The sequence below is a fragment of the Ambystoma mexicanum genome, chromosome 3p, assembly GCF_040938575.1.
Source record: "Ambystoma mexicanum isolate Mex_15411 chromosome 3p, UKY_AmexF1_1, whole genome shotgun sequence".
Classification (NCBI taxonomy): Eukaryota; Metazoa; Chordata; class Amphibia; order Caudata; family Ambystomatidae; genus Ambystoma; species Ambystoma mexicanum.
Genome location: NC_090925.1, coordinates 505,750,248 through 505,763,086, shown reverse-complemented (window position 1 = coordinate 505,763,086; position 12,839 = coordinate 505,750,248).

Sequence of the window (12,839 nt, the reverse complement as noted above, 5' to 3'; positions counted from 1 at the left end):
TTAAAAGTTCCAAGACTTTCCCACAATGGGGCCGATGGTTAGTGCTCTAAATTCGATCTTAGACCTACTTTCTAACGTAATATGTTGTTTTTTGAATCCAGTGGTGAGGTTATTGCCATCTTAAATTAGAAACACAATGCATGCCTTAAATATGTTACAAGATATAAGTTGGCATGAGCAATACATGTCACTGATATTTGATATGGTGGCAGTATATACATCCATGGAGCACGAATTAGCGAAGGAAGCAACTCAGGGGGTAATTCATAGAATTCAGCGCACAAGTGGCGCACGCGGCTGGCACACAGTGTGCGCGTGCGAATCCCTGCGCCAGCCGCGTGCGCTAAAATACATTTCCACGCACAGCGTATTCATGGATTCCAGCCACCAAAACCTGCCGTGGCGCACAGTGGCACAGCGACCCTGCAGCAGCGCCAGTTACGCCCCCAAGAACGCCCCTTGCGCAGGGAAAAGCCATCAAAATCCCCAATCCAGCGCAAAGGGCTGCGCTAACCCTGTACCAGCACGGCAAGCGGGGTACGTGTATCACTGTGGTGCGCGGGAAGTTTCACACGTGATTTCAGCTGGGTACGTGTATTCCAGGGGTGTGCGGGAAGTTTCACACACGGTTGGCCCTGTGCGAGCGGGGTACGTGTATTACTGGGGTGCGCGGGAAGTTTCACACGCAAATTCAGCAGGGTATGTGTATTTCAGGGGTGCGTGGGAAGTTCCACACGCAAATGTCCTGTGTAAGTGTATTTCGGGGTGCGCGGGAAGTTTCACACGCGAATTCAGCAGGGTATGTGTATTTCAGGGGTGCGCGGGAAGTTTCACAAGCGAATCCAGCAGGCTACGTGTATTTCAGGGGTGCGCGGGAAGTTCCACACATGAATGTCCTGTGTACGTTTATTTCGGGGTGCGTGGGAAGTTTGACACGCGAATTCAGCAGGGTACGTGTATTTCAGGGGTGCGCGGGAAGTTCCACACGCAAATTCAGCAGGGTACGTGTATTTCAGGGGTGCGCGGGAAGTGCCACACGCGATTCCATCAGGGTACGTATATTTCAGGGGTGCGCGGGAAGTTCCACATGTGAATGTCCTGTGTACGTGTATTTTGGGGTGCGCGGGAAGTTTCACACGCGAATTCAGCAGGGTACATGTATTTCAGGGGTGCGCGGGAAGTTTCACACGCAAATCCAGCAGGGTACGTGTATTTTAGGGGTGCGTGGGAAGTTCCACACGCGAATGTCCTGTGTACTTGTATTTCGGGGTGCGCGGGAAGTTTCACTCGCAAATTCAGCAGGGTACGTGTATTTCAGGGGTACGCGCGAAGTTCCACACGCGAATGTCCTGTGTACGTGTATTTCGGGGTGCGTGGGAAGTTACACACGCGAATTCAGCAGGGTACATGTATTTCGGGGTGCGCGGGAAGTCTCACACGCGAATCCAGCAGGGTACGTGGATTTCAGGGGTGCGCGGGAAGTTCCACACGCGAATGTCCTGTGTACGTGTATTTCGGGGTGCGCGGGAAGTTACACACGCAAAATCAGCAGGGTACGTGTATTTCTGGGTGCGGGGGAAGTCTCACACGCAAATCCAGCAGGGTATGTGTATTTCAGGGGTGCGCGGGAAGTGCCACACGAGAATGTCCTGTGTACGTGTATTTCGGGTGCGCGGGAAGTTACACACGCGAATTGAGCAGGGTACGTGTATTTCAGGGTGTGCGGGAAGTCTCACACGCGAATCCAGCAGGGTATGTGTATTTCAGGGGTGCACGGGAAGTTCCACACACGAATGTCCTGTGTACGTGTATGTCGGGGTGCGCGGGAAGTTTCACACGCAAATTCAGCAGGGTACGTGTATTTCAGGGGTGCGCGGGAAGTTCCACACGCGAATTCAGCAGGGTACGTGTATTTCAGGGGTGCGCGGGAAGTTCCACACGCGATTCCATCAGGGTACCTGTATTTCAGGGGTGCGCGGGAAGTTCCACATGCAAATGTCCTGTGTACGTGTATTTCGGGGTGCGCGGGAAGTTTCACATGCAAATTCAGCAGGGTACGTGTATTTCAGGGGTGCGTGGGAAGTTTCACACGCGAATCCAGCAGGGTACGTGTATTTCAGGGGTGCGTGGGAAGTTCCACACGCGAATGTCCTGTGTACGTGTATTTTGGGGTGTGCAGGAAGTTTCACATGTGAATTCAGCAGGGTACGTGTATTTCAGGGGTGTGCGGGAAGTTCCACAAGCAAATTCAGCAGGGTACGTGTATTTCAGTGGTGCGCGGGAAGTTCCACACACGAATGTCCTGTGTACGTGTATTTCAGGGTGCGAGGGAAGTTACACACGCAAATTCAGCAGGGTACGTGTATTTCGGGGTGCGCGGGAAGTCTCACACGCAAATCCAGCAGGGTACGTGTATTTCAGGGGTGCACGGGAAGTTCCACACGCGAATGTCCTGTGTATGTGTATTTCAGGGTGCGCGGGAAGTCTCACACGCGAATCCAGCAGGGTACGTGTATTTCAGGGGTGCACGGGAAGTTCCATACGCGAATGTCCTGTGTACGTGTATTTCGGGGTGCGCAGGAAGTTACACACGCAAATTCAGCAGGGTATGTGTATTTCGGGGTGCGCGGGAAGTCTCACACGCAAATCCAGCAGGGTACGTGTATTTCAGGGGTGCGCGGGAAGTTACACACGCGAATGTCCTGTGTACGTGTATTTTGGGGTGCGCGGGAAGTTACACACGCAAATTCAGCAGGGTACGTGTATTTCAGGGGTGCGCGGGAAGTTCCACATGCGAATGTCCTGTGTACGTGTATTTCGGGGTGCGTGGGAAGTTACACACGCGAATTCAGCAGGGTACATGTATTTCGGGGTGCGCGGGAAGTCTCACACGCGAATCCAGCAGGGTACGTGTTTTTCAGGGGTGCGTGGGAAGTTCCACACGCGAATGTCCTGTGTACGTGTATTTCGGGGTGCGCGGGAAGTTACACACGCAAACTCAGCAGGGTACGTGTATTTCGGGGTGCGTGGGAAGTCTCACACGCAAATCCAGCAGGGTATGTGTATTTCAGGGGTGCGCGGGAAGTGCCACACGAGAATGTCCTGTGTACGTGTATTTCGGGTGCGCGGGAAGTTACACACGCGAATTGAGCAGGGTACGTGTATTTCAGGGTGTGCGGGAAGTCTCACACGCAAATCCTGCAGGGTATGTGTATTTCAGGGGTGCGCGGGAAGTTCCACACACGAATGTCCTGTGTACGTGTATGTCGGGGTGCGCGGGAAGTTTCACACGCAAATTCAGCAGGGTACGTGTATTTCAGGGGTGCGTGGGAAGTTTCACACGCGAATCCAGCAGGGTACGTGTATTTCAGGGGTGCGCGGGAAGTTCCACACGCGAATGTCCTGTGTACGTGTATTTTGGGGTGCGCAGGAAGTTTCACACGCGAATTCAGCAGGGTACGTGTATTTCAGGGGTGTGCGGGAAGTTCCACAAGCAAATTCAGCAGGGTACGTGTATTTCAGGGGTGCGCGGGAAGTTCCACACGCGAATGTCCTGTGTACGTGTATTTCAGGGTGCGCGGGAAGTTACACACGCAAATTCAGCAGGGTACGTGTATTTCGGGGTGCGCGGGAAGTCTCACACGCGAATCCAGCAGGGTACGTGTATTTCAGGGGTGCGCGGGAAGTTCCACACGCGAATGTCCTGTGTACGTGTATTTCGGGGTGCGCGGGAAGTTACACACGCGAATTCAGCAGGGTACGTGTATTTCAGGGTGCGCGGGAAGTCTCACACGCGAATCCAGCAGGGTACGTGTATTTCAGGGGTGCGCGGGAAGTTCCATACGCGAATGTCCTGTGTACGTGTATTTCGGGGTGCGCAGGAAGTTACACACGCAAATTCAGCAGGGTATGTGTATTTCGGGGTGCGCGGGAAGTCTCACACGCAAATCCAGCAGGGTACGTGTATTTCAGGGGTGCGCGGGAAGTTCCACACGCGAATGTCCTGTGTACGTGTATTTCGGGGTGCGCGGGAAGTTACACATGCAAATTGAGCAGGGTATGTGTATTTCGGGGTGCGCGAGAAGTCTCACACGCGAATCCAGCAGGGTAGGTGTATTTCAGGGGTGCGCGGGAAGTCTCACACGCAAATCCTGCAGGGTATGTGTATTTCAGGGGTGCGCGGGAAGTTCCACACACGAATGTCCTGTGTACATGTATGTCGGGGTGCGCGGGAAGTTTCACACGCAAATTCAGCAGGGTACGTGTATTTCAGGGGTGCGTGGGAAGTTTCACACGCGAATCCAGCAGGGTACGTGTATTTCAGGGGTGCGCGGGAAGTTCCACACGCGAATGTCCTGTGTACGTGTATTTTGGGGTGCGCAGGAAGTTTCACACGCGAATTCAGCAGGGTACGTGTATTTCAGGGGTGTGCGGGGAGTTCCACAAGCAAATTCAGCAGGGTACGTGTATTTCAGGGGTGCGCGGGAAGTTCCACATGCGAATGTCCTGTGTACGTGTATTTCAGGGTGCGCGGGAAGTTACACACGCAAATTCAGCAGGGTACGTGTATTTCGGGGTGCGCGGGAAGTCTCACACGCGAATCCAGCAGGGTACGTGTATTTCAGGGGTGCGCGGGAAGTTCCACACGCGAATGTCCTGTGTACGTGTATTTCGGGGTGCGCGGGAAGTTACACACGCGAATTCAGCAGGGTACGTGTATTTCAGGGTGCGCGGGAAGTCTCACACGCGAATCCAGCAGGGTACGTGTATTTCAGGGGTGCGCGGGAAGTTCCATACGCGAATGTCCTGTGTACGTGTATTTCGGGGTGCGCAGGAAGTTACACACGCAAATTCAGCAGGGTATGTGTATTTCGGGGTGCGCGGGAAGTCTCACACGCAAATCCAGCAGGGTACGTGTATTTCAGGGGTGCGCGGGAAGTTCCACACGCGAATGTCCTGTGTACGTGTATTTCGGGGTGCGCGGGAAGTTACACATGCAAATTGAGCAGGGTATGTGTATTTCGGGGTGCGCGAGAAGTCTCACACGCGAATCCAGCAGGGTACGTGTATTTCAGGGGTGCGCGGGAAGTTCCACACGTGACTGTCCTGTGTACGTGTATTTCGGGGTGCGCGGGAAGTTACACACACAAATTCAGCAGGGTATGTGTATTTCGGGGTGCGCTGGAAGTCTCACACGCGAATCCAGCAGGGTACGTGTATTTCAGGGGTGCGCGGGAAGTTCTACACGCGAATGTCCTGTGTATGTGTATTTCGGGGTGCGGGGGAAGTTACACACGCAAATTCAGCAGGGTACTTGTATTTCGGGGTGCGCGGGAAGTTTCACACGCAAATTCAGCAGGGTACGTGTATTTCAGGGGTGCGCGGGAAGTTTCACACGCAAATCCAGCAGGGTACGTGTATTTCAGGGGTGCGCGGGAAGTTCCACACGCGAATGTCCTGTGTACGTGCATTTCGGGGTGCGCGGGAAGTTACATACGCGAATTCAGCAGGGTACGTGTATTTCGGGGTGCGCGGGAAGTCTCACACGCGATTTCAGCAGGGTACGTGTATTTCAGGGGTTCCGGGGTGAATTGGCCGTGTGGGTCCTCCCAGGTGTTCGCTCTACAACCTTCACGGCCCCTGCAGGCAGCCCACACCACGGGGGACTACCCTGCACCCCTGCACATGTCCCGCAGGCAGTCCATCCACCATGGGCATGCCCCCCAGCCAAGCCACATGTCACCTTGCACTACTGATCAACAATGCATGTCTCCCAGCACCCCCACCCACCAGCAGTGCAGGGCACCCTCCACCAGGCCCCCACACATGTCTCCCAGCACCCCCACCTCCCAGCACTGTGGGGCACCCTCCACCAGGCATCCACTCCTGTCTCCCTGCACCCCCACCACCCACCAGTCAGGGGCACCCTCCACCAGGCCCCCACACATGTCTCCCAGCACCCCCATCCCCCAGCACTGTGGGGCACCCTCCACCAGGCCCCCACTCCTGTCTCCCTGCACCCCCACCCCCCACCAGTCAGGGGCACCCTCCACCAGGCCCCCACTCCTGTCTCCCTGCACCCCCACCCCCCACCAGTCAGGGGCACCCCCCACCAGGCCCCCACACATGTCTCCCAGCACCCCCACCCCCCAGCACTGTGGGGCACCCTCCACCAGGCTCCCACTCCTGTCTCCCTGCACCCCCACCCCCCACCAGTCAGGGGCACCCTCCACCAGGCCCCCACACATGTCTCACAGCACCCCCACCCCCCAGCACTGTGGGGCACCCTCCACCAGGCCCCCACTCCTGTCTCCCTGCACCCCCATCCCCCACCAGTCAGGGGCACCCTCCACCAGGCCCCCACTCCTGTCTCGCTGCACCCCCACCCCCCACCAGTCAGGGGCACCCTCCACCAGGCCCCCACACATGTCTTCCAGCACCCCCACCCCCCAGCACTGTGGGGCACCCTCCACCAGGCCCCCACTCCTGTCTCCCTGCACCCCCACCCCCCACCAGTCAGGGGCACCCTCCACCAGGCTCCCACACATGTCTCCCAGCACCCCCACCCCCCAGCACTGTGGGCACCCTCCACCAGGCCCCCACTCCTGTCTCCCTGCACCCCCACCCCCCACCAGTCAGGAGCACCCTCCACCAGGCCCCCACTCCTGTCTCCCTGCACCCCCACCCCCCACCAGTCAGGGGCACCCTCCACCAGGCCCCCACACATGTCTCCCAGCACCCCCACCCCCCAGCACTGTGGGGCACCCTCCACCAGGCCCCCACTCCTGTCTCCCTGCACCCCCACCCCCCACCAGTCAGGGGCACCCTCCACCAGGCCCCCACACATGTCTCCCAGCACCCCCAGCCCCCAGCACTGTGGGGCACCCTCCACCAGGCCCCCACTCCTGTCTCCCTGCACCCCCACCCCCCACCAGTCAGGGGCACCCTCCACCAGGCCCCCACACATGTCTCCCAGCACCCCCACCCCCCAGCACTGTGGGCCACCCTCCACCAGGCCCCCACTCCTGTCTCTCTGCACCCCCACCAGTCAGGGGCACCCTCCACCAGGCCCCCACTCCTGTCTCCCTGCACCCCCACCCCCCACCAGTCAGGGGCACCCTCCACCAGGCCCCCACATATGTCGCCCAGCACCCCCACACCCCAGCACTATGGGGCACCCTTCACCAGGCCCCCACTCCTGTCTCCCTGCACCCCCACCCCCCACCAGTCAGGGGCACCCTCCACCAGGCCCCCACACATGTCTCCCAGCACCCCCACCCCCCAGCACTGTGGGGCACCCTCCACCAGGCCCCCACTCCTGTCTCCCTGCACCCCCACCCCCCACCCCCCACCAGTCAGGGGCACCCTCCACCAGGCCCCCGCTCCTGTCTCCCTGCACCCCCACCAGTCAGGGGCACCCTCCACCAGGCCTCCACACATGTCTCCCAGCACCCCCACCCCCCAGCACTGTGGGGCACCCTCCACCAGGCCCCCACTCCTGTCTCCCTGCACCCCCACCCCCCACAACCTACCAGTCAGGAGCACCCTCCACCAGGCCCCCACTCCTGTCTCCCTGCACCCCCAGCACCCCACCAGTCAGGGGCACCCTCCACCAGGCCCCCACACATGTCTCCCAGCACCCCCAACCCCCAGCACTGTGGGGCACCCTCCACCAGGCCCCCACTCCTGTCTCCCTGCACCCCCACCCCACACCAGTCAGGGGCACCCTCCACCAGGCCCCCACTCCTGTCCCCCTGCACCCCCAACCCCACCAGTCAGTGGCACCCTCCACCAGGCCCCCACACATGTCTCCCAGCACCCCCACCCCCCAGCACTGTGGGGCAGCCTCCACCAGGCCCCCACTCCTGTCTCCCTGCACCCCCACCCCCCACCAGTCAGGGGCACCCTCCACCAGGCCCCCACTCCTGTCTCCCTGCACCCCCACCCCCCACCAGTCAGGGGCACCCTCCACCAGGCCCCCACACATGTCTCCCAGCACCCCCACCCCCCAGCACTGTGGGCCACCCTCCACCAGGCCCCCACTCCTGTCTCTCTGCACCCCCACCAGTCAGGGGCACCCTCCACCAGGCCCCCACTCCTGTCTCCCTACACCCCCACCCCCCACCAGTCAGGGGCACCCTCCACCAGGCCCCCACACATGTCTCCCAGCACCCCCACACCCCAGCACTATGGGGCACCCTTCACCAGGCCCCCACTCCTGTCTCCCTGCACCCCCACCCCCCACCAGTCAGGGGCACCCTCCACCAGGCCCCCACACATGTCTCCCAGCACCCCCACCCCCGAGCACTGTGGGGCACCCTCCACCAGGCCCCCACTCCTGTCTCCCTGCACCCCCATCCCCCACCCCCCACCAGTCAGGGGCACCCTCCACCAGGCCCCCGCTCCTGTCTCCCTGCACCCCCACCAGTCAGGGGCACCCTTCACCAGGCCTCCACACATGTCTCCCAGCACCCCCACCCCCCAGCACTGTGGGACACCCTCCACCAGGCCCCCACTCCTGTCTCCCTGCACCCCCACCCCCCACAACCTACCAGTCAGGAGCACCCTCCACCAGGCCCTCACTCCTGTCTCCCTGCACCCCCAGCACCCCACCAGTCAGGGGCACCCTCCACCAGGCCCCCACACATGTCTCCCAGCACCCCCAACCCCCAGCACTGTGGGGCACCCTCCACCAGGCCCCCACTCCTGTCTCCCTGCACCCCCACCCCACACCAGTCAGGGGCACCCTCCACCAGGCCCCCACTCCTGTCCCCCTGCACCCCCAACCCCACCAGTCAGGGGCACCCTCCACCAGGCCCCCACACATGTCTCCCAGCACCCCCACCCCCCAGCACTGTGGGGCAGCCTCCACCAGGCCCCAACTCCTGTCTCCCTGCACCCCCACCCCCCACCAGTCAGGGGCACCCTCCACCAGGCCCCCACACATGTCTCCCAGCACCCCCACCCCCCAGCACTGTGGGGCACCAACCACCAGGCCCCCACTCCTGTCTCCCTGCACCCCCACCAGTCAGGGTCACCCTCCACCAGGCCCCCACACATGTCTCCCAGCACCCCCACCCCCCAGCACTGTGGGGCACCAACCACCAGGCCCCCACTCCTGTCTCCCTGCACCCCCACCAGTCAGGGTCACCCTCCACCAGGCCCCCACACATGTCTCCCAGCACCCCCACCCCCCAGCACTGTGGGGCACCCTCCACCAGGCCCCCACTCCTGTCTCCCTGCACCCCCACTCCCCACCAGTCAGGGGCACCCTCCACCAGGCCCCCACTCCTGTCTCCCTGCACCCCCACCCCCCACCAGTCAGGGGCACCCTCCACCAGGCCCCCACACATGTCTCCCAGCACCCCCACCCCCAGCACTGTGGGGCACCCTCCACCAGGCCCCCACTTCTGTCTCCCTGCACCCCCACCAGTCAGGGGCACCCTCCACCAGGCCCCCACACATGTCCCCCAGCACCCCCACCCCCCAGCACTGTGGGGCACCCTCCACCAGGCCCCCACTCCTGTCTCCCTGCACCCCCACCCCCCATGAGTCAGGGGCACCCTCCACCAGGCCCCCACACATGTCTCCCAGCACCCCCACCCCCCAGCACTGTGGGGCACCCTCCACCAGGCTCCCACTCCTGTCTCCCTGCACCCCCACCCCCCTCCAGTCAGGGGCACCCTCCACCAGGCCCCACTCCTGTCTCCCTGTACCCCCACCCCCCACCAGTCAGGAGCACCCTCCACCAGGCCCCCAGACATGTCTCCCAGCACCCCCACCCCCCAGCACTGTGGGGCACCCTCCACCAGGCCCCCACTCCTGTCTCCCTGCACCCCCACCAGTCAGGGGCACCCTCCACCAGGCCCCCACACATGTCTCCCAGCACCCCCACCCCCCACCAGTCAGGGGCACCCTCCACCAGGCCCCCACACATGTCCCCCAGCACCCCCACCCCCCAGCACTGTGGGGCACCCTCCACCAGGCCCCCACTCCTGTCTCCCTGCACCCCCACCCCCCACGAGTCAGGGGCACCCTCCACCAGGCCCCCACACATGTCTCCCAGCACCCCCACCCCCCAGCACTGTGGGGCACCCTCCACCAGGCTCCCACTCCTGTCTCCCTGCACCCCCACCCCCCACCATTCAGGGGCACCCTCCACCAGGCCCCACTCCTGTCTCCCTGTACCCCCACCCCCCACCAGTCAGGAGCACCCTCCACCAGGCCCCCAGACATGTCTCCCAGCACCCCCACCCCCCAGCACTGTGGGGCACCCTCCACCAGGCCCCCACTCCTGTCTCCCTGCACCCCCACCACCCACCAGTCAGGGGCACCCTCCACCAGGGCCCCACTCCTGTCTCCCTGCACCCCCACCCCCACCAGTCAGGGGCACCCTCCACCAGGCCCCCACACATGTCTCCCAGCACCCCCACCCCCCAGCACTGTGGGGCACCCTCCACCAGGCCCCCACACATGTCTCCCAGCACCCCCACCCCCAGCACTGTGGGGCACCCTCCACCAGGCCCCCACACATGTCTCCCAGCACCCCCACCCCCAGCACTGTGGGGCACCCTCCACCAGGCCCCCACTCCTGTCTCCCTGCACCCCCACCAGTCAGGGGCACCCTCCACCAGGCACCCACTCCTGTCTCCCTGCACCCCCACCCCCACCAGTCAGGGGCACCCTCCACCAGGCCCCCACACATGTCTCCCAGCACCCCCAACCCCCAGCACTGTGGGGCACCCTCCACCAGGCCCCCACTCCTGTCTCCCTGCACCCCCACCCCCCACCAGTCAGGGGCACCCTCCACCAGGCCCCCACACATGTCTCGCAGCACCCCCACCCCCCAGCACTGTGGGGCACCTGCCAGCAGGCCCTGACACATGTCCCCCAGCCAACACGTCATCACAATCTAGATCCCTGGCCCTTATGGGCAGCCTCCACATGCCAAACTCCTACCCAAGTATTGCATCCACCCACTCAGAATTGCCAATTACATGATACAACCCCAATGGCAAGTATGTAAATGAACATATGTCCCTCACATACACACAATGGGTGTAAGTGAATGTCAAAACCCATATCATGACATGCATGAAACCAATGATATGATACTACACATTGAAGTTTGATGAAAAAAATGTATTAAAAGTGTTAGGCAGAAACCTGTGCAGTTCCCTCTGGGACCACTGCAAAAGATTTAGGACTACAGGTGTTTGGCAGTAAACCCACTTGGTAGCAGTCTGTACCACACAGATTCACTTGGTAGCTGTGGCTGAGCAGTCAGACTTCCCTCAAGAAGAGTTAGGCAGTATGTGGAGTATACAATATAGGGCAATTCTACACAGTAGGACAAGCAAACACGTAACAAGGCTTCGGTGTAAAGATATAAAGGTGTTTATTTATAACGAAACATCTATAGAAAACACTCTGGCACTACCACGGCAAACACTTCAATTACAATTACTCTACAAAGATCAATCCCCCTAACAATAGTTCGACAAGTCTAGGTTCTACCAGCATCACTTATTTGCAGACAGAGGTGTATGCTTCAACCTAGATGGCACTCTAGTATTCGTTAGGACGGGAGAGAAAAATAAGTAGGTTATGAAATCAACACAGTTCAATACTTCACGGGAAAATGCAAGGCAAGAAGACAAGAACCACAATAGATCATAAAGTTCAGAGGCCAGGCCCACTCGGAGAGAGGCAAGGCGATATGTCCCAAAAAGTCTCTTTGTGGAAATGCGTTCGAGTCTTTGTAGCAAATTGTTATTGGAAGATTGGACCAGTTCAGAACAACACGCTAAAGAAAGCTTGGAGGCGACACAAAGGAAAGGCGAGGATTAAGACACCTCACTCGATCCGGTAGAAAGGGAAGCCAGGTGGACACGGTACCTTGATTGTGGAGAGGCAGCTCCGGCGGGGCAGTTGTTCCTGGTGGTGGATGCACGTCGGGTCTTTTCCAAGAGTAGAGATGATCTCGTCGTCGAAGAAAAGTGAAGTCCGGTGCACCACCAGGGAAGAGACCAGCCGCGGAGTGCTCCGTCACAAGGCACCACCTTTTGGTCGAGGTACAGGGGTAGTGGCTATCCGGTTGCTGAGGTGCTCTGCACCGGCAATTCGACCACTGCGTCCTGGAGCGAAGAAAAAGCAAAGGGGACTGGTTGTTCCCACCAGTCAGGGGAAGAGACTCTCCGGCAGGGAGATCTCCTCTGTCGTCGGGAAGTGGTGAGTCGGTTCCACAGGGCTCCACCGGAGATGTCGCCGTGCAGGTCGGCTCAGCGTTACCCTCGTCGGATTCTTAGGTCCTGTGGCGACTTCTGAAGATCCAGTCCCAAAAGCCCTGCTTTTATGCAGAAAACCCCCATTCATTCAGCCTAGCTGTCAATCAACACATGCTAAGTGGTGAGCGGGGAGGCTCACCACTTGGGCCAATCACACCAGAGTGCGACCGGAGTTGGCAAGGCAAATCGGTCCAGGGTGCCTAAACCCCCTCCCACACCCCTGTGGTAACCCAGACAGAATGGCACCACTTTGGAGGGTCTCTGTACAGAAGCCCGCCAAAAGTGGAACAAAGGGCTCAACCTTTGGTTTAGGAGTCACATAGACGAACACAGACGCCATTTTAAAAGCCGAGTTCTGGCAGAAAATACCATCCGGTAAACTTATTTAAGATAAGTAAACTGATGATATGTTAGAGATTAACGAGGAAAAGTATCAATCTCCAACAATGGGAAGAATCCCATAGGGTTATGTCCGGGGTCGAACATAACAAGTAGTTTCCACTGCCACCAGCCAAAATTCGACGAGGGGGGACGGGACAGTGCCCCCTCCAA